Source organism: Tiliqua scincoides, chromosome 9, assembly GCF_035046505.1.
Source record: "Tiliqua scincoides isolate rTilSci1 chromosome 9, rTilSci1.hap2, whole genome shotgun sequence".
NCBI lineage: Eukaryota > Metazoa > Chordata > Lepidosauria > Squamata > Scincidae > Tiliqua > Tiliqua scincoides.
The window spans coordinates 14872203-14899830 of NC_089829.1; the positions used below are offsets into that span (position 1 = coordinate 14872203).

Consider the following 27628-nt stretch of genomic DNA (forward strand, 5'->3'; position numbering starts at 1 on the left):
TTGTCCATGACTTTGTGTACCTTGGCTCAACGATCTCCGACACACATTCTCTCGATACCGAGCTAAACAAGCGCATCGGTAAAGCAGCTACCACGTTTTCCAGACTCACAAAGAGAGTCTGGTCCAACAAGAAGCTGACGGAACATACCAAGATCCAGGTCTACAGAGCTTTCGTCCTGAGTACACTTCTGTACTGCAGCGAGTCATGGACTCTTCGCTCACAACAGGAGAGGAAACTGAGCGCTTTCCACATGCGCTGCCTCCGACGCATCCTCGGCATCACCTGGCAGGACAAAGTTCCAAACAACACAGTCCTGGAACGTGCTGGAATCCCTAGCATGTATTCACTGCTGAAACAGAGACGCCTGCGTTGGCTTGGTCATGTCGTGAGAATGGATGATGGCCGGATCCCAAAGGATCTCCTCTATGGAGAACTCGTGCAAGGAAAGCGCCCTACAGGTAGACCACAGCTGCGATACAAGGACATCTGCAAGAGGGATCTGAAGGCCTTAGGGATGGACCTCAACAAGTGGGAAACCCTGGCCTCTGAGCGGCCCGCTTGGAGGCAGGCTGTGCAGCATGGCCTTTCCCAGTTTGAAGAGACACTTGGCCAACAGTCTGAGGCTAAGAGGCAAAGAAGGAAGGCCCATAGCCAGGGAGACAGACCAGGGACAGACTGCACTTGCTCCCGGTGTGGAAGGGATTGTCACTCCCGGATTGGCCTTTTCAGCCACACTAGACGCTGTGCCAGAACCACCTTTCAGAGCGCGATACCATAGTCTTTCGAGACTGAAGGTTGCCAATACTAATAGTCCATCCAATTAAATATTGCTGGACTCCAGCGGGCAGTGGCTCTCCAGGGTTTCAGGCAATGAGGGATTGTGGCCAGAGCCTAGATCCTGTGTTGCTTGTGTGGTGTTACCAGGCAAAGAGGCTGGTCCAGTCACTGACACCAGAGAGAGGCTGCACCTGGTTGTACTGGTGTGAAAATTTGTTTCTGTTTGTTCACAATCCAGTCCCCTCTTCCCCACCAGCTTTTATCCTGGTGTGACAGTTTTATTGTGGCGGGAAGTCAAATTGCTTGTCCTTTGTAACGGTCTGCCAACAAAGCGAATTTTAAATCTTGATGGAAATATTGCTCTCCAGGAGACGCAGGACCGTTGAGGATTTGCACATGGGGCTTTTGGAGAGGGGCGATAACACAGCTGTCTTTGTTTCAACCGGAGATTATGTAAATGGACTAAGCCACTCTCAGGGAGGTTGGCCTGTTCCAATGAGTGGCATTGGAGTGGCTCCCTTTTTATGTTCAGGACGAGTGGAGAGCCGTAGGTGGCTTCAGAGACTTTTTGGGGAGGGGGGAATGCATTGTGGTGCACAGGGGTGGAACTGGGACCATATTGACTGGAACTATACATGGTGTAGCTGTGCTTGGAATGTCTGGCACAGTTCTGGGCATTGCATTTCAAAAAGGAGAATGTGGAGTTGGAAATAGTGCAAAAGAGGGCAAGCAAAATGACCAGATGCCTTGTTTATAGCCTTTTAGCCGGGGGGGGGGGGGAGCAAATATGGGGTGATGTGATTGAGGCTTATAAAAATGGGACAAAGGGTGGACAGAAAGAAGTTTTTCTTCTTAACTCAAAGACCAAGTCATCCAATGAAACTCATTGGTGGGAGTTAGGATAGACAAAGTTAGGATAGGCAAAGCATAATTAGCTTGTGGAATTCCTTGCCACAAGATGTAGTGATGAGCCATCGCTTGGCTGACTTCAAGTTTGGCCAAATTTATGGAGGACCAGAGGTTGATCAGTGGCTACAAGTCCTGATGGCTGTGTGAAACCTCCATGTTTGGGGGCAGGCTATCTTGGAATGCTGGTTGCAGGGGCGTAATGACAGCAGAGGGGGTGGCCTTCCTCTTTTGCTTGTGGGTTTGACAGAGGCAGCTGGTGGGCTACTGTGGGATATGGGAAGTTGGACTATACGGGCCTTTGGCTTAAAAGTGGAGTGCAAACAGGTGAAAGTAGCCTGTGGACAGTGGCGTAGCTAATGATCGTGTAGCCCGGTGCCAAGTGTTGCCCCGGAAGTGATATCACAGCTGGAAGTGACATCACGCCCGGACATTTAAAAAGTGAAAATTGGGAGGAACCCACCTCCTCCCCCCAGCAGCTCACCACCCACTTGCTCTGCTGTCTCCACCCAGTCAGTGGCATAGATAAGGCATATATCTGCTACCTGGGGTCAAAGATTTTGCAGCCCCCCCCACAACAAAATCAAATTTAATTAAGTAAATAAAAAGTTATTGGTTCCATGCTGAATCATAATACCATCTCATTGGCACTCAGAATAATCAGTCTCATAGGTCAGTTTGGAGTTAAGCAAATCCACGTTTTGTTCCACAAGGCAGTTGTGTTTTCATTTTCTGGTTAATCAACCGTAACTTTTGATAGAATACAGATATTCCAGTGCAGTTTGTTTCATTGCATTCTGCATTAAATTACCTTTCCAATGATCTATAGCATGGTGGTATTATTCATACAAACCAAGATTTTCACAATTTTGGTCACAAGTGTCAAGCTCAGCTTGTTGCCCCCCTAAAGCTTGATGCCCGGTGCAACTGCTACCCCCTGCACCCTCTTAGCTACGCCACTCCCTGTGGATATGGCCATCATTCCCACACTGTGCAGTGGGGCACGCTAGCATCCCATGAGGGATAAGCTCCATTTGAAAACACGAGCCCCAAATATTCAAATCATCCTGATACATCTCTGTGAGCCACTGCTCTAGTTTGACCTCCTTCCAAGCAGTCTCCTCTGGGGCAGGTAACTCTGTCATGTCTCTGTGTCAAGTGTGATCAGTTAATAAGTCTTGAGCACAGTGTGACTGGCCTTCAGAGGTTGCTTGTTGCTTCCATGCTTTCAAGCCATTTGAACCTGTCTTCTCCTGACTTGGAAGCTGAGTGAGAAGGTTCACACTTGAGCCATTCGTACCTTTTCGTAATCTAAGCATCAGTCTTTTGGGGACCAGAGAAGGCTCCAGTGTGGCTTCAGAAAGCAATGGTTTGATTTTGATTCTTTGCCTTGCTGATAATCTTGGGGAACAATAATTCACTCAGTAGAATTCAACTTTCTTGTGTGATTCTGCTGCACATTAGAGCAGAATTTTACAAAGTGGTGAGGGAATGCTCCAAGGGAGTATTGGTTGCTCTTTCTTCCCAGGGAAGTGGGGGAGGGGGGGAATACAGCACACAAGGTCAGTTTCCTCATGAGATGAGAATCCTGAGACTGGTTGAGGTGCTGTCATGTCTCCTGGTTTTGCTCAAGAATTTGAGAGCCCTGCCAGGCCAGACCACATCCGGGCCAGTTGTCTGTTTCCAACAGCAGCCAGCCAAATCCCTCTGAAAGCTCACCTGCAGGGCACAAGATGAACAGTGTCCCCCCATTTGTCCCCAGGTCTCTGTATTCAGAGGTATGCTACTCTTTTATATGGAGGTTCCACTTAGTCATGAACAGTCCTATTCTCTCTGAAATTGCAACGTTATGTGTTGAGCAAGTGGAAAGCAGCTATTTATTTGAGCAACATTTACGGTATATCCTGCCTTTCTTTCTGTGGTGGAACTTGAGGCAGCCTCTGTAGAGTTCCCAGCCACCTTGTGTCCAAACCCTGAGCAGATAGAGACCTTTTTCTCTTCTGCAAGGTGACTCTATCCAGTGCCTTCAGACCCCATCCTCTTGCTGTAGGAATCTGTTTGGTACAGTTGTCCCTGAGGCAAGCAAGATGACTCTTTTCTCTCTGGCAGAGACAGTGGAACTCCCTGCCTCAGGGACACTTAGCTATCCTGCCATTTTGCCTTTTTTTCTGATCTGCTTTTGATTTGTCCGCTGCATAGAATTACTCTTTTTAATTTGGTTTTTTTTTCTTGCTTGCTGTTTTGTCACAGGAAAAGATGCTGCATTGGGGTTGAAAAGAGCTGTTGCTCTCTCCTTACTAAAGCTAAGAGAATCTTCCCTTCACATGGCTTGCCTGAGTCCAGTTAGCAGGCAACACAGTTTCAATGTTTATTTCCATGATGTTTTCCCCATGTGGAGGTAGTTGTGCTGTTCAGCGGAGAGGGTGACCTTGACTGGAGGCTTTGATATGGCTGGAACTGCAAATGTGTAACAATATGGAAACCAGAAATCTTTATTTCCAGGGTCCAGCTCCATTTCTCTACACTGCTAATTGTCAGATCCTGTGGAATCCTTGCCCTTTGGGGGATGGGGCTGTAGCTTGGTGATGGTACAGCCCCTGGTTTGCATGCTAAAACCCCCAGGTTCAGTCTCTAGCAGCATTCCTAGGTAGGACTGGAAAAGACCCATCTCTGCTCTGGAGAGCTGCTGCCAATCTGTGCTGACCATTCTGACTTGGATGGACCGAAGATCTGACTCTGCATGGCAGCCTCATGTGTTTTTCTTGCCAGAATCTTTGGTTAGATATGCAGTATGAACTCTCTGGACTTGTAGTGTTGAACACAAATTGCCACCTGGGGCTTGTGTTCCTTAACTTGGCCACATGGAAAGTCAGTTGCTTAATTTTCTGCATGCGAACAGGTAGGAAAGTGGTTGGAAAATGGCTGAGAAGGGATTCTTTTCTCTTCCTCTGATTTTTCCAGTCTGTGCATTTTAGCGCTCTTGGACTGGTCTGCATAAGCAGGCCTGTAACACAGCAGCCTTCATTGAGAGCTGTGGCCATTGGCAGGCCTCTTCCTTGCAGTCTCATTCTTCCCCTTCTGCAGTATGGGGACAATAATGCTCTCCTTATAGGACTGGTGTATGGAGTATATCCAGAGACATGGAGCACTTTGCCCTTTCAGAAAGCGCTATGCAAATTTGAATAATAAACACTTTTTGTTTATGTATTGTCGATCTGATGAAAAATCTACAGTTGTTTTGCCCATCCAAATTCTGGCAAGAGAAGTGACAGTTTCTCTGATATCAATGTCATCATTTAGCAAGTACACATGAAATGGGGTCCACCAGGTTCTGGGCTGCCAGCTGCCCTTTGGTGTCCCAGGTAGCTCAGGGATTGGCAATGAGATGTTCAGACTGCATTTGGCAGGGCCTGAGCTATGGGGTGTGCAGGTGTCTGCCCTGTTTGAGAATATTGGACATCCTACACCTTCATGTTCACCTTTCATTGGATTATCACAGTTCGTGGCTACTAGACATTCTGGCTCTGCTGAGCCTCCAGCTTCTGCAGCAGTCAATCTCAGAATCCTGATGGCAGGAGAGCAATAGTAGGAGAGAAGCATGCCCTTCTCTCCGGCATGTGGGCTTTCATTGGAGCATCTTGTTGGCCACTGTGGGAAATGGGATGCTGGATGAGATGGGTCCCTTTGGGCCAGATCTAGCAGGCTTTTCTTATGTTCAGATTGAGAAAGGTAAGCATCCAGTCCTTCTTGCATGTGGAGAACCAGTGACATCTGGGCCAGTGACAGTGACATCCAGTGACATCTGGGCCAACTGTTCACTGAGAAAGAATGTGATTAGATGATTTTTGAACACATACGGTGATTTCCTTTTGTGTTGGAGCTATTCTACATTGGCTCCCTGATCCCCCACTCCACAGTTCCCGGTTATACAGGCCTATGTCATTAATTTATATTTTAGGAGAAATATAAGTATTTCATATTTCTTGCTTCTTAGTTAAGGTGCAGTTGGCAGCCACAAGGGTGGGGGCCTTTTCAATAGCAGTCCCCAGTGTGTGAAATTCCCTTCCACCACCGCTCCCAACAAGGCTGGGTTGGTTCTAGAGTTGGTGAGAAGTTGTCTCAAGGGTGGATGCAAAACTGCCCCCAGCCATTTCAGGGAGGCCCGGTGAATCTGTGCTCTGCAGCTTATGGGCCTTTTAATCTCATTTTCCATGATGAGCCAGCATGGCTGACCTATAAATAAGCAGGACTGGGAGCCTAGAGCTGACCCGTGCCAACTAACAGCTTACTCACCCTTGAAGTATTTGTATGGGAACTGTTTTGCAAACCTGTTGGGACAAAGTTGAATAGTTGCAGGTGTGGAGACTGGGGCATCTTCTTTGCTTAGAGCTGGTCCCAGGTTCGTATTCAGGTTGGACCAGGGAAATCCTGGACCGTGGAGGGCTGCTGTGTCAGTTCCTGTCACTATACTGGCTGATTCAGATGCAGCTGCCATCTGAAGATCTATACTTGGGGGAGAGGCTTTACAGTCCGTGCTGTGTATGTAAAAGGTCCTTGGCAGCATCTTCAGGTCAACTTGGGAAAGACCCTCTTCCCGCCTGATACCCTGTGGAATTGTTGCCAGTGTAGAGGGTATCAATCTAGATGGACCACTGCAGTGGCTCAAGGTAAAACCGCAATCTGTGTGTGTCAGGATCGGGACTTTGGTACATGGGAAGGAGAATATATAACCCTCTCCTGCGACATCACAGCCCTGCCCAAAACATCACCCCTTATCAGGAGGTGTATCTTCTACCAATGGTTGCTATCCATTCCAGTGCAAAGGGTAGCTTAAAGGATATAAAGATATCGGGATCATAACAAGAGAAGGTTAAAGACTTTTGCACCTGATTTGTTCTCTCCCTTGTTTTTCTTTCACTTAAAAATACAAAAAACCTCAAGTGCATAAGACTAAATCATGCATTTATTGCAGTTGCAATTTTGCTTTCAAAATAGACTCTCTGCTTCCCTCCCAACCACCCCAAAGTATCTAACTCTGGGGACTGATGAGGATCAGGAATTGGGAGGAGTATTGGATGAGACTTTGGGGTATAGTTAGGATATTTCAGCCTGGTAATTTTTTGTTTTTGAACTTTTGCAACCCAGAAAAATGATCCCCTACCTGTTATGCAAACTGGTGGCCATGTAGCCTTATGGCATTTCTTTTCCTTGCAGTTATTTTCTTTAGAATAGTGAGATCACAATGAAAGATGCCAATGGGTCAAATTTGCGTAAAAGTCTCTTTGCTCAATTCCAGTTTCACTAGTCAGTTGCAAGGCACCGACGTCCCACCCTGACCTTGCGGATTCAGCTACTTGGTTGGCTTCTGGGTTTTCCATAGGCGTTCCCACACCAATGAGGAGGACTAGAAACTTGCCCTCTTGTTTTGAAATGAAAGCTGAGATTCTCCAGTTACTGAATTGTAGGACTGGGCCAGCCTGCTACACTTTTTCTCAAGCGCCAATGGAATTGTGGCATGTCATCCAGCTCCTATCCAGCATCCAAGTGAGGTGGATTGGGCTATTATGGACTCCCAGAGAAAAATTTCATTTCCATTGGGGGCTGGTCTGCTCAAAGATTCCCTTTGCTCTATGACTGCAGCATCAAGAACTGACCAGCATGTGTTAATGGGCTGCCCTGGATCAACGTAACAAACACCTCTGTGTGTGTGTGTGTGTGTGTGTGTGATTCACCATCCCAGTCTTTCTTTCTTGGAGTTGGCTTCCATGGGAGGGGTTGGACAGACAGGACACGTTTCTGGGTTCCTTGCATAGGGTGTGATTGGATCATTCAGTCGCTCCCAATACAGAGATACGCAGTTACCCAGCTTTTGATGGAAGCTGCTTATTGTTACTCTGCATGAGTTGCTGCCTGAGTGATACATCCAAGAAGCAGATATATGGGGACCAAGTCCTCTGAAGGACTTCAAGAGCACAGAGCTGGAAGGGGCCTTATACAGCATGCAGTCTATCTCCCACTCACTGCAGGAAATCCAGAGCTGGGGCACCCCGAACTGTTCAGTCTTTGGCCTTGATCCGTCAGACACTTGATCCAGTGAGCTCAGGATTGTCTGGACCACTGACTGGCAGCCTCTCTCAGGGCTTTCAAACAAGATCTCCCCCAGGCCGTCCTGGAAACGCCATCAGGTATTGAATTCAGGATCTTTGGGCATGCAAAATTTTAGATTAGAGGCAGTAGGAAGTGTTATTTGCTATTTTAAGAGCTGCTGGCTACACGCCTGCTTGAAATCTGTTGTTGCCTGTGGCCGCTTTAGGAGGAAATCTTCGCAATATTCCTCTGCCCTCCCTCCCACCCTCTCCCCAGATTAGTCCATACAGGTAAGTACAAGTCAACTAAGTGGATTATGATAGAGCAGGCAGGTGACCTGGGGACATGTGATTGCAGAGAGCAGCGGGAGGGCTGGGGCGTAGCAGATGGCGGGAGAAGCGTTGGTTGGTGGCAGAACTGTGATCTCTGCAAGGGGTGCTATATTTTGCTCCTTGAAAGCGTGTGTGTTTAATCAAAATGGCAACAGTTCTCACCAAAGTGTGTGGCTTACTCTCCCCCTTAGCAGTGCTTCCACACGGATCTTCAATCAGGGCATATTTCTTCTTCCAAAGCATGTTGTGTTAATGCAGTAGTTGCATTTTTTAAATTCCATCTCTGCACTCAGTGCCTTCCCCAGTTACTGTTACTGCACCTTCCTTTCTGGACTTGTGTGGCTGCTCTTGCCCAATCAGGAATGTTGCAGTGTTGCCAATTGCAGCGCTACGTAGCCACTTGGATGCATCCAAGTGATGTGCTGAAGTGATATCATCGCCAAGGGCAAGCAAAGGCAAGTGAGGGCACTGCAAACAGATCGGTGAGCATTTTTAAGGAAAAGGGCAGGCTCTACATTTATTACATAAAAACAAGAACATAGGAACAGCCTCACTGGATCAGGCCATAGGCCCATCTAGTCCAGCTTCCTGTATCTCACAGCAGCCCACCAAATGCCCCAGGGAGCACACCAGATAACAAGAGATCTCATCCTGGTGCCCTCCCTTGCATCTGGCATTCTGACATAGCCCATTTCTAAAATCAGGAGGTTGCACATGCACATCATGGCTTGTAACCTGTAATGGATTTTTCCTAAAGAAACTTGTCCAATCCCCTTTTAAAGGCGTCCAGGCCAGACGCCATCACCACATCCTGTGGCAAGGAGTTCCACAGATCGACCACACGCTGAGTAAAGAAATATTTTCTTTTGTCTGTCCTAACTCTCCCAACACTCAATTTTAGTGGATATCCCCTGGTTCTGGTGTTGTGTGAGAGTGTAAAGAGCATCTCTCTATCCACTCTGTCCATCCCCTGCATAATTTTGTATGTCTCAGTCATGTCCCCCCTCAGGAGCCTCTTTTCTAGGCTGAAGAGGCCCAAACGCCATAGCCTTTCCTCATAAGGAAGGTGCCCCAGCCCAGTAATCATCTTAGTCGCTCTCTTTTGCACCTTTTCCATTTCCACTATGTCTTTTTTGAGATGCGGCGATCAGAACTGGACACAATACTCCAGGTGTGGCCTAACCATTGATTTGTACAACGGCATTATAATATTAGCTGTTTTGTTCTCAATACCTTTTCTAATGATCCCAAGCATAGAATTGGCCTTCTTCACTGCCGCCGCACATTGGGTCAACACTTTCATCGACTTGTCCACCACCACCCTAAGATCTCTCTCTTGATCTGTCACAGACAGCTCAGAACCCATCAGCCGGTATGTAAAGTTTTGATTTTTTGCCCCAATGTGCATATACTTACTGACATGGAAGCACATCTGCCATTTTGCTGCCCATTCTGCCAGTCTGGAGAGATCCAGACTGTATTTAATAAATACATCCAGAATGTACATCCAGAATAAATACATCCAGAAAAAATAAATACATTTTTTTTTGCAAGAAGTGCTTAAAAATATCCTTGATATTTTGGGGGTGTTGCAGTCAAAAGATTTTAATTTTTAAATTGCAACTATTTTTTAATGTTTGTTAGAAGTATGGGGGGTGGCTTGGTTCCTTTGTTTTGACTCTTCTCCCTTGACTAGCTGGACCAAAATTAAGTGCACCAATTAGGCAAGTTGAGCCTGGCACAGAATTTTGACTTTTACACACAAGCCCATGTGCAATAGCCCCGTCACATGCTCGGGAACCCCCAACCCCCCCAGCAGATTTTCGAGGGCTCCCAGCTTTAAATAGAGTTTTGTTTAACCATGGATTAGCCCCAGTAGACCTTCCTTGTTTAATGTCATTCTCCTGCTCTTTGTACTCGCTTTGGCTGGGATCACCTGCCCTCCTTAGTTAAGAAATGGCATGAATTATTCACTCTTGGGTAAGAACTCTCTATTCGCAGTACCTCCCGCAAGGCTGCTCTCCATTACCAGCCCTTGAAATTTGAGCTCCTGATGCCACAAGGTGACACGGGGGAGGCCATCAGCTTTAAAGAGGAGGGACTTGTAGCCATGAGTTGGTGACACAGTTCTCTTGCCACTCCAAAAAACTGATTTTGTTGCACACAACGAAGTTAGGTGGCTCGGGAGACCAAAGTTAGGTGGCTCAGTCTCAAGGCTGAGAGTACTGCATCCTATCTCTGTTCCTTCCACCCCTGCCCTGATTAGGTAGAGGAAGACAGAATGTGATTGAGTATGGTCTAGAGCTCATTTTTTGAACTCATCTATTTCCGTGATGTCAGCGGATACATGTATCTCTGCCACTGTTGGGTTGATGGCAAGCCATCTAGTCCTGCTTTTTTGTGGGGTTTTTAACTTCTGGACCTGTGCAGGGGTGTAGCACAGTGGTTCCCAAACTGTAAGCCCTGGTGGAAACTAGCCAGGGGAATCGTGGATACCAGCCAGGAGAGCTGCAGAATCCTCATGAAAAACCCTATACAATGTATAGGATCGTAGCTACACCCAATGGCCTAGTAGGTCAAGGGAGCCCTTGAGGAACCACTGGTGTGGTGGATGACTTCGCAACCCACTGCAAGAAATTTGCTAGTCACTGTGGATAAAACTGCTTGCTTTTGTCATGACTTAGATTCCACATTAACAGAACTGTTTCATGTACCCTCCACATCAGTGACATGCGGTGAGGTCCAGGCCTAGGCAGGCAATACATACTCACTCCGCTCTTAAGCTCATGTGTTTCATGAGCTTCATGTGCTCTTCATGTGTTTCATGTGCTCTTAAGCTTAATGTGTTTCAGACACATCCCCTCTCCCCCCCGAAATACATTTTGAAAACTCACATCTTCCCCTACTCGAAACTAGGGAGAGCTCAGCAACACACCCCCATGGCAACAGAAAAGCTGCCTGTCCTGGTGCTATACAGAGCAGTTGTTTGTGCAGGCTCCCTGATTTTTTCATGGCTTTTTAAAAACAGAGCTGAGGCAACTCTTCCCTCTGCCTCCCCTTAGCTTGCTGATGCAGGTGTCCTGCTGTTTTTTGATTGGAAGCCAGCTGCCCTGATTTTTTTGAATTGGAAGACACCCATGGTTACAGCCTAACCTGCTGGAGGCAACTCTTCCTGCTGCCTCCCCAGAGATTGCTGATGCAGGCACCCTGCTGGTTATTTTCATTGGAAGCTAGCCATGATGGCAGCAAATTGGCTGCTTCACTGAGTATTGTAATGAGTGTGTATGTTGTTTAATCTCATGGACTGTGCTAGAGAAGGTGCAGTGCAGAAAGGCAAGGAACTTTTTAAAAACTTGTTGAGCCCTTGGACTTGTTTTTTCCTTGTTGGGTCTGGTGAGGCTCTAACTCCCCTGACTGCATGTCACTGCTCCGCATCTGCTGGTCTTGTTAGGATTCTTTTCGGATTGCATTTTTTGAAGATGTGGATGGGATCCTTGGAAGTGTGAGGCCATCTATTTGCCCAGTGGATTCTTGTCCCTCTTTTCTGGCAAGATCTGTTGGGGTGGGGGGCGGGGGGCTTGGGCGAGTTGGTAGGGAGAGTTAACACCTTCTCTTTAGGGGAGAGAGAGATGCTTTGCTGCGTTAGTAGTTCACTCTTTCCTGAAGAAGGTCTTTGTTTTTCCCCATTGTATTGGAATATTATCTGCCAGTCTTTAACGTCCCTGTTTTTTGGGTTTTAAATTCAATTCCAAGAACTCCTAAGTGAGGTTGATATCTGAACTCATTGCAGTCTAACTTCTGGCTGTGTCTTGGAGCGGAAGTTGCCTTGGCCAATGGTCTACACCAGGAACTGGACAAGAAATGCATCCCTGTTGCTTCTGCTGGACCTCTTACCACCTTTGATACCACCAACCATGGTGTCCTTCTGGATTGCCCTGCCGGGGTGGGACTTGAGGACACTGTCTTGCAATGGCTTCACTCCTTCCTGGAGTGTGAACCTCAGAATAGGGTGTGGTGCTGGGGGACTCTTGCTCAATTCCTTGGCTGCTAGCCTCTAGGGTCCCCCATGTTTCAGTTTTTGTCCCCCAAAGTATATGAAACTGCTGGGAAGAGGTCATCTGGGGCCTCGAACTTGGGTGCCATCAACATATGGATGACACTCACTCTACAAATTGAACTTACATTGGTTAGGAGATCTGTGATCCAGGTCATGGCTAGTCAGCTGGTTCTGGAAGGGATGATACTCCCCTTGGAAGGGGGCATTCATAGGGAATGAATCTGGGCCTGGCCTTGCATCTGGGTGCCCAGGTGTTTGTTGCAGCCTGGGATGCTTGTGCCCAGCTTGGGTTGTTGGCACCTTGTGTGCCTTGCTGCCATAAAGAGAAAGCATGGGATAAAAATCTTGTAATAACTTGGGATATACAAGAGGGATCTGCAAGAGAAGGTTGTGTCTTCCTGACCCTAATGCACAGTGGACTCAAGCAGATCAACTCCTTTTCTCCCCCACCAATATTCTGCTGCTGCTGTCATCCTCCCCCCAACATATATGTGGGCAATCCATGTCTCCTGGAAGAATGGGGGGACACAGAGCATGCTCAGTCTGCATTGGACTGTTTTCTGGCTTTTTATTTTCTACAAGTTGCCAGCTTATCTTTTACTGTATACTTGGGGGGTCCCCCCAAGTGAGAAGAAAATGCGACCTGGCCTATTGGTGGCCTATTGTCTTTGCATTCAGGCAACTGCCTGATTTTGCTGTCAGTGTGTAATTGGCTCATTGGTTAAGGGTCAATCTGCTGCTCTAGCAAGTGTCCTGCCGTTCCTTGATCATCTGTTTATCTGAATACAGAGCATTTGAGCAGCATTTTCCAGTGAGCAGCATTATATGTATTATTTTAATATAGCCTTTGCAACAACTTTGTAAGTCAAGTGAGTGGTGTTATTACCATTTTGTACATGGGGAAGACTGAGGCTGAGACAGTGTGGTGTGGCATTGGTGAGATTTGAACCCAGGAAGTCTGAAATTGCAACTCAGGCTTCTAGTCACTATGCTATACCATCAGCCAGTCTGCTGGCCATGATTAAAAGATTTATTTACTAGTCTTTCCCCAGGTAACAAAACCTGATGCAAAAGGTGGTTTACAACCTATAATTAAAAAAAAAAAAGAAGATATAAAATGGCTAAAACACAGGACAACAGTAGCCCAAAAACAAAAATATGAGTGCATTAAACTTTGTTTCTGAGTTGCCGAAGAGTGGGAAATTGGTTCAGTGCACTCCTATGGTCATTACTTCCAGCCCTGTTAGCCCATCTGAAGGTGCAACATGAAAATCCTTGTTGTGATGGAGAAGTTCCAAGTGTAGACAGTGCCTGAATGGAAAACTGCCTGGGAACTCGTACGTTGCCCTCTTGAGTTCCATCGTAGAAGAGAGTCAGGCAGGACTGGCTCGAGATCTCTGGAGGAGTGTGCCAAATGCTGCCCTCTCTTTCATAGTGATCTGCTCCTCCCACTCCCTAAATCGAAAGAGGGGGATGGAGCAGCAGAGTGCTGGGTTAGAGTCTCTTTTCCTTTCCAGTCCAGAGAGTGGGAGAAGGGAGGAATGGAGGCCTGTGGGTGTACAGGGATGGGCACCCCTGGCCAGTCTCTTGCTTCAGGCAGTGGTCAGCTTCTTGGATGAACTGGCTGAAGGCAGGATAGAAATGTGACCAGTATAAATGAACATCTCTAAGGAGCATGAAGAGCTGGGTGTTGAAATTGGCAGCAACATTTTTGTTGCAGTGGGTGGCGAACAGAAAACTCTTAATAACTCCCTTTCAGTATCTTGCAACTTCCAATAGTTTCAGTGCAGTTTTCCTGAATTACAGTGTGCCTGAGATGAAGTATTGCCTGTCCTCTGGACAAGCTCCCCATGAGACAGTAGTTCTTTTAACGAAAAGAAGGCAAGCCCGGAGCAGTGACTCCACAGAGAGGCAACAGGTGGTCTCTGAAGGCAGGACATTGTGTTGTATGTCTGCATCTGTAGTGATTGAATGAGTCCTGTGTACCATGGGGGGGGTAGCTTTGAGCCCCCTATTTTAGAGGGGAACCCTTTTCTAGATGAGTAGAAAACACAGAGCATCTCTTGGGGTATCCGAGAGACTATTTCAGCATAATCTTTATTTATATATTTCATAAAGTCTTCGTGGCTTGCAACCCAGTTCACCGAATGCATGGAGTGTTGTCCATGAAGGTGTAAGTGGAAATAACTTGATGAGTCTTTAAGGGACAGCACATCACTTAGTCTGTGGGAGGACACACAGTTCTCCCTCTGGAAGCTGCTGCTATAGATCTGTGGAATTCGTCTCTTCCCCCTTTCCCACTTTGGGGATGGGTTAGATTTAATGCTATCTTTTCCAATGACTGTAGTCACTTCAAAATAGAGAGATTTATTTTCCTGCTCATCAATATCATATGGAATTTCTTACTAGAGCGCTCCCAGAGGGCGATATGTGGTATTGACCATTTCTAGAAAATGCTTCAGCAAACTTGCTGCCTCAGACTGTCACTACCAGTCAGGTCCACAAGGGGAGCCCATTCCCCATGTGTCATTGATGGCATTGACCAACTTTTTCCAGTATAGTATTTTGACATATCATAAAGGATCATTTTTATTGGGTATGTTTATACTGCTTCCTCTACTGTAAAACACAATCATTTGGAACAGTGTACTGTGAGCAGGGCCTAGGAGAGGGGGGTAAAGGGGATAATTTGTACCCAGACCCAGGGCAAAAAGGGGGGCCCAGGAGCCAAAGGAGGGGGCCCAGAAATTTGCTGGGATCTGTCATTTTCCTATCTACTCAGATTTGTTACATGTATGGGATGCTCGGGACATTATCATGACTGGGGATGCTGGGGACACTACTGATGCCACATAGGTGGTAGACCTGGGCTCCAAAGACTTTTCCAGTTGTCTCTATCCTCCCCTCACCCTACTTCACCCCTCCCCTGCTCTGTTTCACACAGCCCCTTGCAAAGGGGCCCAAAAGAAATTTTGTACCCCCTGATAAAATTCCTCTCGGAGGCCCTGACTGTGAGACCTTGAATAACAGCATTGCCACTTCAAAACAAGCAATAAAACAGCCTGATTTCTTTTCTTTTCTTTTTTTTTAAACAAGAGCTGAACCTTCTCCATTATGGAGCACACATGGCCACTGGAGAAGGTTCAGCCCAGCGTCATCATTCATGCTGAAAGCCTTGCCTTAGGAAGATTGCACACCTAGAGTCTCCCCTAGGTTATACCCACAGTGGCGGTGTGGTGCTGGGGAGGGGAAGGCTTGGGACACAGGATCTGTCCAGCAGCCAGTGGCGTCACTAGGAAGGTGCGGGCCACACTAAGAGCCATGCACAGGGTGTATGCGACAGCACTACTGCCAGAATTTTTAAAATCTTGGTATTTTCAAATAATACCATGGTGTTATATATCATTCGATGCGTAATTTCATGCAGAATGCAATGAAACAAACCTTGTTGAAATATCTCTATTCTGTCAAAAGTTATGGCCAAAAACCAGCAGGGGTGTGGCAGTAGAGCATCAATATGCCCACTGCGCAAGGCGCTGCCCCACCCATTGCATGGGAGGAGATCCATCATGGGGGTGACACGCTAGCCTCCCACAATGGGCGATGCAACCCCTAGTGGCACCACTTCCAACAGCAAGATGCGGATGCCCCGTTTCCTGTGCCACTGGTGTTTTCTAAACACTTCCCAAACTCCACATAGAACATGCTGCAGTAATCAATCATGGCAGCATCAAGATTCTTGGATGCAACCTGTGCTATGCCAGGCACATGTGGGGGAAGCACTGTTCATGCACAGAAAAGACAGCCTTGTCCCCAAGCCTCCTGATTTTACACACCTGAACAGTAGCCCATGATAGCTTCTGGGTTTGTCTTTCTGGTTTCACAAAGCCGGGAGTGATATGGCCTGGAGTGCTGTTTTTAAATCTAGAAGTGCAGGACTTCTGGTTTTATTTACAGGGACAACCTGAATGTGCTCCCAGATTTAAAAACAGTACATCAGCTGCAAGGTCAAGAGAGGAATGATTTTTATTATTTTCCACATTTTTTTTACCACCCTTTCTCCAAGGAGCTCAGGGTGGTGTGCATAGTTCCTTCCTTCCTTCTCTCCTCACAACAACCCTGTGTGGTAGGTGGGGCTGAGAGATAGCGACCGGCCCAAGGTCACCCAGGAGGTTTCATGGCTGAGCAGGGATTTGAACCTGGATCTTTCAGGTCTAAGTCCAGCCCCGCAACCAGCACACCATCCAGGTGAGCAAGAAGCAGTTCACTGCAGCTTGCATCAGTGGCCAGCTGGAGGGAGGCAGCACTGCAGGCTTAGGGTGAAAGGCACCCCTGAATCCTCCACCCTCTTGGACGCTTGGACACTCTGCTACTGATGCTAGTTAAGAGACCTCATGAATGGGCCAGCCCTGCACAAGGTGTGATGTTGCTTTTGCCAGAACTGACTCAACATGGCTGCTTCCCCTTTGGAAGTTTGAATTTTGCTTTCACCTGGGGCATCTTTCTTGGGAATGTCCCCTGGAGTGGCGGGGGGGGGGGGGAAGAGAATATCTTGATAGTTACCATGCCTGGAATAACAAAGAGATGTTGCTTGTTCCGGCTGTAGCCAAGTAGTTTCACATGCGAAGTGCACAAAACAAATGGAGAACCGCAGGAAGGCAGTAAAGAGGCAGTGTGCCTTCACAGGAGAAACTTGGAGCTGGTTGCAGCAAGGTTTGACTGATAGCTGATGCAGGGGCTTCAGAAGAGGGACTGAAATTGAGTTTGCAGCCCCAGATGGCCAGATTTGTTCCCAACCTGTTTCTGCTCTCTGAGAAGCCCAGCCTGAGAAATGAGGCCATGCTAATGACTAAATTAACTGCTGAGGTTCTGGCTGTTAGCCGGTTTGGCTGCGCTGGGGGGCTTGAGGACCTTCTCAGGAGGCCTCTTCAGCTTTCAGTGGTCTAATCCTGTCCCTAATCGCAGTGCTTTTAAACCTGATCAGGGCCCAGGCCTTTGAGATTGTAGGCTTTGTCTTGTTAATTCTTAATCAGCTTGGCTGGTGGCAGTGATGGAGAAGGAGAAAAGGCTGGTTTCCACCTCCTGGTTTGCTGCATTTGCTGCTGCTGCGGTAACAGGCAAGCTGCTAACCCATCTGTCTTTAAGGGGTGAGGCAGGCAGGCAGAGGTCTGTGCCCTTGTGCATCAACAGCGCACAGGAGGGAACCCTGTGTGTTAATCTGTGAATTTGCAAACTGCCCCAAAGGTCACTTCCTGAGCCACCAGTTTTTGCTCCCCCCAAATATTTATTTAATAAATTTATAAACTGCTTTAAAACCTAAACTTGCTGGCCTCTCCCCCTCCACGCCCTCTGCTGCTGATGTCAACCACATCAATGCTTCATGGTTGTTTCATGGCTGAGCATTGCCACGATCTACCTGAAAACAGGTCACATGATAGTTCCAGGTCCTGACCTACCTCTTGAAGACTTCTAAGCTACAGCATCTCCCAGGGTAAATGGGGGAGGGGGGGAATTTGGTGTCCTGCTAGTGGTGCCCTGGTTCTAACCCTTCCATGACTTGAGCTTGGTTATGCTCACAGCCTTCTTATAAGGTAGAATGATAAGGTTATCACTGTACTGCAGATGTTGTAGCCTGGGGCTGAGATGAGCTGCACAGTGGCAGAGATGATGACATGGAGCACCTCCTGCTCTGTAGCTCAGTTGTTCGGCCGCTAAGGCTCAAACCAAATCTGGTTTCTTTGTATTTCTGGTTTCTTTGCTTTGGAAAAAAAAAGATCAACTGTGATGAAGCTGCTTTTTGACCCAGGAGGGAACCCGTTTTTATACCCTTAGTGCCTCCCCTCTTGGGGCAAATAGCTTCTTTGGGGGGCTGCCCTGATCGTTATTAGGATTGTGATGGGGAAAGGGTTAAAAATGCTCCTCCCACCCCACTCCTCCTCTGTGCTGTGGTTCCAATCAAGCTTGGGGGCCCCTGTGCTTATTTTTGCAAAACCCTTTTAACAAGTCAGTAATGCATTTAATAGGACTCTAACCTACACCAGCTGTCAAAATTTAAAGGCTCACTTTCGCCCCCTGCTGGGCTGGCCCACTCATGAAACAGTAGTCTCAGATGCTGGATTGGTGGGGAAAGCACCCTCCACTTGGTTCTCCCACTGCTGCTTCTCCAAATCCATGGATTTGAAATGAAAGAAGGGGAGGTGGAGCATAAGAGAAGAGAGTTTTAGGGTTGGAAACGAGATTTCCAACATTTTTCTTCTCGTGGCACACTGACCTCTATGGTCTTCACACTGACCTCTATGTCATCTCCATCTTCTGGGAGACTCATCCGGGTTCTGAGGATAGTTTCTAGGTCAACTGTCTTTGGTAACGAATTGCCTTCCCCCCTTCTGTACAGCCAGCAGAGGAAGAGGGACAGACAATTTGCTACTATAGATAGTTGCCCTAGAAATAGCCACAGAACCCTGAAGAGTTCTTTGCTGGTTTTCAGTGCTGTGCTCAAAACTTCCACCGCACACCTGAGGACCTTTCGTGGTACAGTTGTTGAAAACCACTCTGCCAGAGTAGCAGAGAGTCTCCGCCATACTTCCTTTTGTGTTCCATTTCCTTGGAGGAGCATTCCAAATCCAGGGCATGGCAGGAGGAACGGTGGCCAGGACACTACTGGGTAAAAGGGGGGGGGGAGAGACACACCGGGTGTACTGCCTTGCACATTTTGGGCTGGCCTCCTGCTGTATCCCTCTGCCACGTTTTTGTGTCACAGGGGAGGAAAGCCTGAGTAGGGCAGAGACTCCTAAGCGCAGCTGACATCTAGATTTACAAATAATTGAACTGCAAAAATAAGAAATGCCAAGAGTGATGACTCCTTTTTTTGGTTTGGTGTCAGGACAAAGGCTTGGAGCATAAGATGGGTTTTTGTGAGGAGGGACAGAGAAGGCAGCACCGGGTCCCATCCATGCTCTTAGGCTCAGAACTGGGTCTCCAGCAAGTGCCTGCAGGCTCTTCCCTTAAGCTGCATCAGCCATTAACCGAGCAGTCTGGGGAAGGAGGCACGGAGGCTCTCCATTGTGTGCTTGTGGTTTTATCGCTGACCGTTTCTGCCAAGCTGGTGATGCCTTTAGAGCTCTCGTGAAGCTATCTGCAGCCTGGCACAATACAGCAGGCCTGAAGAGCTCTGATTTATGGCCCTGCCGGGGCCTCCAGATCCGCCCAGCTGTAAATCTCACTGCTGTCTGGGTCTGTCAAGACCTCCTGTGAGTTGCAGAGATATCTCTTATCAGAGTAGCTGCAGCGCCAAGGGGCTGGACCTGCTTTGCCTAGAAGATGCTTTGACAGGCTGGGTCGCCCAGAGATGTTCTTTTCCCAGATACATCAGATCTTTTGGCCTGCAAACTAAGGAGCGGAAGCTTTCCCGTGTTCCTCCCCACCGGTGGATGTGGGACAGGGCACTGACATCTTAAAAACTGGCCTTTGATATATTTTATATTTAGAAAAAGAGACTCCAGTTCTCGTTTTGACTTGCTAACTCTGAAAATTGTCCCAAAGTCTCTCGCTCACAGTGGAACTTAGTAAAACACATAGATGTTAATGATTAAATGTTCTGGCAAATTTTCTCTTTAAAAAATTGTGGACTTGGGGTTTTGCAAAGCTTTTACAAGTGGTATGTGCAACAGAAAAATGAATCTGCAGCTGAAGGGAAGAACTTAAACAGGTGTAGCTGTTTTCTGAGTCTGGGTCGTCTTCTCTATGTCTCAGTGTTGTCTGACTCTGGCAGCAGCTCTTCAAGGCTTCAGGCAGAGGCTTCCTATCCTTACCTGGAGATGCTGCCCGGGATTGAGGCTGGCATCTTCTGCACACAGTGCAAATGTTCTCCCACAGGGGTTGAGCCTTATCCCTCCTTAGTTTGTACTTGCTCAAAAATGCTTTGGACTGTGTTTTGGGGTGGGGTTGTTTTTTTTTTTAATCTTATTTAAGAAGTTGGTTGCAGGATTTTGGGCTTACCCCAACCTTGGAGCGTGTGCTTTAAGGGGCAGCAGCTTGTGGGACTTCCCTAAACCTCCTGGGATTACTCAGCATCTCTGCAAGCTGCAACAAAGGTTGATTCATGAAAGGGCTGCATTTCTCACATTCCTGGGGCTTGGAACCAGAGGCCATGGCCCTTCCCAGGCTGTTTGCGCTAACCCTTCCCTTGAACTTTGGAAGATGGTCATGCTGGCCTTTTGCAGGGCCTGGTTTACTTTGGAGGCAAGTCTGGAGGCTTGTAATGTCTTTGAGAATAAATTGCTCACCACTTTTCCTGAGGAGCAGCTAGGAGGTAGGAGGCACTTGTGAGCAGGCACCTCAAATCTCCAAGCTGCCACCTGCAATTCCAACAAATTGTTTCTGTCCAACTTCTGAATACCTTACAGCTTGGAGATGGAAGAGCCCAAAATGACATCGCCTTCCGTCGCTTGGAGGTAGCTTGACATCTGATGCATTTGGTAGCCAACCCACCCATGAGGCCAACTAAGGCAGTGACCTCAGGCAGCAAATTGGCAGGGCTTGCCCTCCTACAACTGCCCACTCACCTCTGTTGCTTCTTCTCTACTTTCCCCACCCAGGTTTGGAACAGGAAGGGGGGGGCAGAGCAGAAGTGCAGGTTCAGTCTCCAGGTAGGGCAGAGAAACAGTCCCCTCACTACGTGGAATCTGCAAGAGCTGCTGCCAGCCTGTGTTGACAACCCTGACCTAGACGAGCTGATGACTGGACTTGGTGGACTAGGCCTTGTCTGTTCCCAGCCTAGTTGCGCTCCTGGTTCCTTTCACAGCTGTCTGTGCAGTCATGTCTCCCTTGCACAGCTTTGGCACTGGGAAAAATGAGGCAGCCCTGGCTCTTGCCTCACTGTCCTTCTCGTGTTGCACCTGTCTTTCATGTGACGCCCAAGGAAACAGGTGCTACAATAAGTGTATTGCCAGCAGAGATTTTCCCTCTTTTTTGATTTTGGCCCAGTGTGATAACCCGGTTACCCGTCTGGAATTTTGCCCAGCTGGGATGAGCGCAGCAAAGGAATGTCCCCCCCTTCCCCTCACCCCGTCACTCACTCCAACATCTGCTGCCACAGCGCTGCTCCCTGGGGACGTGCAGAGACCAGATGGTAAAGCCACTTGAACCAGGAGCCTCGAAGCAGTTGCTGGGCTGCAGTTGGAGTTGTGGCTTGGAGGGAGCAGATTAAGATGCCTGATGGGAGAGGATGTCAGAATTGACTGCGATGGGTTTAGGATGGGATCCGTCACCCTGATTAGCAGATAATAGGCCTCGGCTGGATTATCATTAATGAAACAGATTGAAAATATTAAGTTGCAGAAGGTCGTCTCTTCCCCCCCCCATCTCTGGGGCTTGTGTGCGTATTAGAGAAGGGCAGAAACACAGTGCCATAGATGGTTTCTAGGTGGTGGTTTTGCACGTATACCCCACCCTTCCTCTGAAGAGCTCAGGATGGTACACTTCATCCTCCTGCCCTCCTGTTTATTCACATCACAGCCCTGTGAGGTGGGTAAGTCTGAGAGAGGTTTAAAAAACCCTGGTCACCCAGGGAGCTTCAAGGCTGAGCGGCGACATTTAACTCTGGAAACTGCCTTCCCCGGTGTGAATGGAGTGTTCTGTTTCGCCAGGGAGCCTGCTTCTCTTGTGTTGATCTCCCCCATGCTGTGCTCCAGCCAGCCACATCTGCCCAGAAATTCGAGTGCGAAGCCTGCTGGGGTGACAGAACCTGGAAGTGGCTGGTCAGAGCACAATTTGGGAGAGATTGGTGGTAGGGAATGAAACAGTAAGCTCCATTCACATGGTGGGAGGAATTGGAGCAGGCGCCGGATCTGGCCAATGAGCCAGAGTCTGTGGAGCCCTGCTTGAGATCTTCTGAAATTCTAATCATTGCACCAGGCTGCCTCTCATTCAGTCCCTGGCTGCATCTACAGGTAGGGCTGAGAAAGACCCTTTTTGTTTGAAATTCAAAGCAGTTGTCCAATGAGAACCAAACTCCAACATGCTGTTAAATGGCTCTGGTGTAACCTGGAAGAAGGGATTGAGTGGGGTGCCATAAGGCTCCCTTTGGGCCCTGCGCTGTTCAGCATTCTTATAGATGACCCGGATGAGGGGGTAGTGAGAACGCTGATCAAATTTGCAGGTGACACAAAGCTGGGGTGGGTAGCAAATGCCTTTTGAAGACTTAATTAGGATTCATACTGATCTTGACAAGCTTAATCACTGGGGCCAGACCAACAAAATGGTCAATGGACAAATGAAAGTCTTGGATATAGGGACAAAAAACCAGAGGCATGATGGGGTGTCTAGGCACCTAGAATCTAGGTGTCAGGCAGCAGAATCCTAACTTGCACTGGAACAGGCAGGCCTATGGGCTTACACTGTATCCAGTGCAAGTTTGGGGTCAGCTGAGGCTTGGCCTGAGGCAAGGGGAAAAAATTCCCCTTACCCCAGGTAGAGCTGCGGCGGCCCCAAGGGGTCTACATGGATCTGGGCCACCTAAAGAAGTGCCACAGGTCCAAGCAGCCTGGAACTGGTCTGCGCTGCCTGGGAATGGGGCTTCAGTCTGACATAACTGCCGGATCCTGGCCCCACCTCCCACTCCCCGCTCACCCGCCCTGAAATGTCTCCTCCCTGTCTTCCCCACATCCCACAGATTCCTAGTGGCTGAGCTTGGATGGTGAAGACTTAACTTTCCTCGCCCCCGTGGAGGCTGGATCTGGCCTTCTGTGCACTTCTGTGTGCAAGTGTGGCTTTTTCCTACAGAGGCGCAAACATGCTTTATGGCATATTTGCAACCCTCCCGGGCTGGCATATGAAACTTGCTTTGGCCCAACGAGCACTTTAGATTGTGCTCTTAGTGGCCCATAAAGTGGGCCAGCAATGTGCTGTAGCTGCAAAAACAGTGAATGCCATACAGAGCGATAAAAACAGAGGCAGAGGCTAGGTCACGATAAGTCATAGTCTGACTCTATTCTGCATTAGTCAGGCCTCATTCTGAATGCTGTGTCCAGTTTTGGGTGCCACATTTTTAGAGGGCAATAGATAAGCTCGAGCAAATTCAAAGATGGGCAGCTCATGCAGTTGAGGTCTCTCCCTTGTTCATGGTTTCCAAGCAGAGGCTGGATGGCCACCTGTCAGTGATGCTGTAGCAGTGGGGTTGGACTAGATGACCTCTAAGGTGGCTTCCAACTCTGACATTCTAGGATTCTATGGCATGTTGCAGATACTGACCAGAATTGCAGAGCAGCTACCATGGCTGGGCGAGAGAGAACCAAGAAGCCTCTTAGGAGCAGTCCAGAGCTCTCTGTGCAGTCTCTGCTGCCGATGGAAGTTGGTGCATGTTGCTTTGGGTAACCTGGCTGCTTCCTGGCATCAGATTGCCAGTCTCAGGATGTTGCAGAACCTGACCGAGCTCTTTTGGAAACAGCTGCCTTTTAGAAGACCAATGGCGGGTGGCGTGTCGAGAGAAAAGAACCTTGTTTGCGTTTTGATCCAATCTCAACAGGAGATATCCAGCAGGTGGCCTGCTCTTTGTTTGCTGTTTATTGAAAACATGCCAACTCCACATTTCCACTCAATTCAAGGGACCATCATGGTGCCTTTGCTTCTGAACTTGTGTGTGTCACACCTGATTTCTTCTGAGTTCAACTCTGAAGGCCAAGTGAAGACTTTTGGCAGAGTTCCAACTGCATCAAATGCACCAAATGCAGGAGAGCAGTCTTTTATTCTGCAGGCACAGAGCTGTGCATTGCGTTTTGTATCCGAACCTAAGCTCTGCCAGGGCTCTGCTCTACCCCAAATCCCTAGTATTCCTAGAGCAGTGGTTCTCAAACTTTTTAGCACCAGGAACCGCTTTTCAGAATGACAATCTGTCAGGACCCACTGGAAATGATGCCATTAACCTGGAAGTGATGTCATGGCTGGAAGTGACATCATCACGCAATAACCTGGAAGTGATGTCATGGCTGGAAGTGACATCATCAAGCAATAAAATTATTAACGTCCCCATATAACAAAATTAAATGAAACCAATTAATTAAAGAAGAGTTAAAGAAGTAAATCAAAAGTTTATAATAAGTTCAAGAATTTATTTGAAATAAAGAACCCTCCTAATATTCCCATTCTGTTTGCTGATCCCTTTTTAAAAAATTCCCCACACATCCCAAAGGCTGCAATCATATCCACATTTCAAAAACAAAATGCACATTGAAATGAATGGGGACCCACCTGAAATTGACTCACAGCCCCCCTAGTGGTCCCCACCCACAGTGTAAGAATCACCGCCCTAGAGTCTTTCCGAGAAATTTTGCTCATCCCCTCTGTAATGTGATCAGACCTATTTTTAATTCATTTATTTTACAATTACCGTAGATACTCATGTATAGTTAGTGAAATTTTTGCCAAGTAATCCAGCTCCAATTCTCACTTCGCCTGATCTCCGGGTCAATCAGAGGGCAGAGCCTTTCCACTCTGAGCTGTTGCTCAGCTCAGGCAGACACCTCCTTAGTTGCTATAGTTGCTTTCCAGGGACATTCCAGCCAAAGTTAACCTTTTCTTCTCCTTCCTTCTGCTGCAGCCTGGTTCTGCTTGGCAAATGCTTGCAAAGCAGGTCTGTTTTTGGAAACACCAGGATGGGACCCTCCTTCCCAGGCTACAATTCAGTGCACCATGACTTCAGAAGAGCACCCATGGAAAGCAGTGGGTCTACTTCTGAGTAAAAAGGGCTGCAAATATCTCATCTCTCTGCTGTGAATTGAATTGCACACTCTCAGTTATGTGTTATGGGTTGTATGTTGTATGCAGAGCTTCTGGCTTAACACACCAGACACCCTAAAGGTGTCTTTGATTCATGGTTTTCCTCATGTCCACCTTAAAGGTGGATTTGATTCATGGATCTCCTGCAGTGGTTCCCAACCTTTTTCACTTGCATATCCCTTGGCAGCCCATTTCCATCAATTGTACCCTTCATATTAGCAAAATGTTTGTAATAATATAAGCCCTCATCTCCTCCCAGACTTCATGTATTCATCACAGTGTTTTCTCTTTTTATCTGTTTGAGGAACAGAAGACTCTGCACTGTTTTGCACCAGAAGTGTGCTGAGAAATTCTGGGTGATTGATCACTTTCCATATTATGTTTCAACTTTTTTACTGTGCTCATTTTCAATCGATGGTTCTAGATGAACTGATGACCAAAACTAGTTATTTTGTGGGCTTTCACAGCCAACTAGCTACTCCCCTTCCTGCCTTGCTGGTCCTTGCAAGGCATTCTGGAGCACGGTCTGTCTTTTTCTGCCATTCTTTTTCAAGTAGCCCTAAAGGTCCTGTTGAGTGTCCCTGGGAGTACATGAATACCAGGTTGGGAACCACTGTTCTACTGGTATGTAGTTTACAGTGCACTTACTCTGATAGTGTTTACAAAAAGGTGGTGAAGACCAGAATTTTAAAAAAGAATAAAAATGTATCTTATGATCTTTTACTATGTTTTTAATAAATTAGAGATTACAGTTCTTAGGTAACTATTAGTGGTAGGTTATTTTTCAGGATCTGGCCTTGGGTAAAATCAGACAAAACAATAGTCAGACACCCCCCTAAGTTTAACCCCCGACTTATCCGAGGGTCATAGAAAATTCCATGATTGTTGGTTCAAAACCTGCCTTTGGCTTATCTGTGGGGTCGACTTATGAATGGGTGTCTGCGGTAGGTCGACTTGTGGGCGAGTGTCTGCGGATTATGTGTATACTGCTTTTCAACACAATGGGGTTACAAAGCGGGTTATGTAGCAAAATGAATGTAGAAGTGGTTCCCTGCCCCAAGGGACTTACAATCTAAACAGAAGGGAGACACTAGCAAACAGAGTGACAGGCATTCTGCTGGGGTGAGTTGGGACAATTGCTCTCCAGCTGCTAAAGGAGATGGCCTCCATTTGTAAAGGTGCTTCTTACCCAGTTAATGAGGGCATTAATGTTTAGAATAATTCTAAAGATATGATGAACTGAGTTTGAAAGCCCCAGAAATACAGCTCCAGAAAGCCATGGCAGAAGCATCATAGCAAATAAATATTCCCGCACCGGAAGTTGGGTGGTGGTGGTCCACACCAGGTGATGTACCTTGGCAGGATGATGGAAACACAACCCGAGTCCACACCAAGCAGTGCCCATTCTGCATTTGGTGGTGGATGGGCCCTCCCACTCTCCCTGAAGCTCTGAACAGCTGGAAATGGCCACCCTGGAAATGGGAAGCAATTCGGTGGTGTGTATGTGATGATGTCACTTTGTCACTGCCAAATCACTTCCGGGTGCTGCGTATTGCTCTGGGTAAGTCCGGGAGTGTTGCACAGCATGGGGAGGTGCCACCCAACCTGGGCATTGCCCCTTGCTGGCAACAGTGCTGGCCCTCATCCCTATATCCCTCTGGGATGGCCACTTTTAAGCCCTCTGATGAAATGCCCACCTGATCAGTTTCAAGGTCTAATTTTTTAGGTTGATCTTGACTTGTTTATAACTTGTATTGGTTATGGTGCTTTGTTTTGGCCCTGATTTCTTATGACATTAATATTGTGCACAATTTGGGGTCTGTATAGAGAAGAGAAACAGCAAATGAGCATTAAAAAAAAACAACAACAGCCACAAGCAGCCCCGGGTGAAAATTGACCAGCATAAGGATAGCCTGGATGCCCCCAGAGCTCATGTCAATTCAGTAAAAACTCAGAATGAATGAACCACTCCAGGAAATGGGTTGATGTGTATCCCTTGTCCTGCCTGCTTGCCAGGTGTTACTTTTTTTCATAGCCTGGAAGCATGCCTAGGTAGGAGTGGCACACTGAGTCTTTGCAAGGCACCTGAATTCTGTGTTGATTTGGACAGCAACTGTTACCCTGCACATGCCCAATCTCGTCTGATCTTAGAAGCTAAGCAGGGTCAGGCCTGGTTAGTACTTGGATGGGAGACCGCCTGGGAATACTGGGTGCTGTAGGCTTATACCATAGTCTTTCGAGACTGAAGGTTGCCAACCATTTTGACTCCATCAGCATAGCCTGCAAAAGGGGGGGGTTGTTGTTGTTGTTGGAATGGGTAACATGCCGGTGATGCAATTAGCCACATGCTGAAAAGGTCGAGGCTTGAGTTAAGTTACCTGGTGTGCTTCTTCGCCAGCAGTAATGGCAGGGCCTCTCTCATGAGAAAGGGCTAGCATTCCAACCCCACCCCATTCCTTTTTGCTTGATCAAAAAATGTACTCCTGTTGAATAGTTTGGCTATTTTTGAATGCGCAACCTCCTGATTTTAGAAATGGGCTATGTCAGAATGCCAGATGCAAGGGAGGGCACCAGGATGAGATCTCTTGTTATCTGGTGTGCTCCCTGGGGCATTTGATGGGCCGCTGTGAGATACAGGAAGCTGGACTAGATGGGCCTATGGCCTGATCCAGTGGGGCTGTTCTTATGTTCTTA

At 47.6% G+C, this 27628-nt stretch overlaps 1 protein-coding gene and 1 pseudogene across 1 annotated transcript in view; both read left to right on the top strand.

Annotated features, from left to right (window-relative positions):
* ESPN (espin) overlaps positions 1 to 27628 on the top strand; it is a 116084-nt gene that overhangs the window by 12448 nt on the left and 76008 nt on the right. The window lies entirely within an intron of this gene.
* On the top strand, positions 27040 to 27156 carry LOC136660912 (5S ribosomal RNA; annotated as a pseudogene).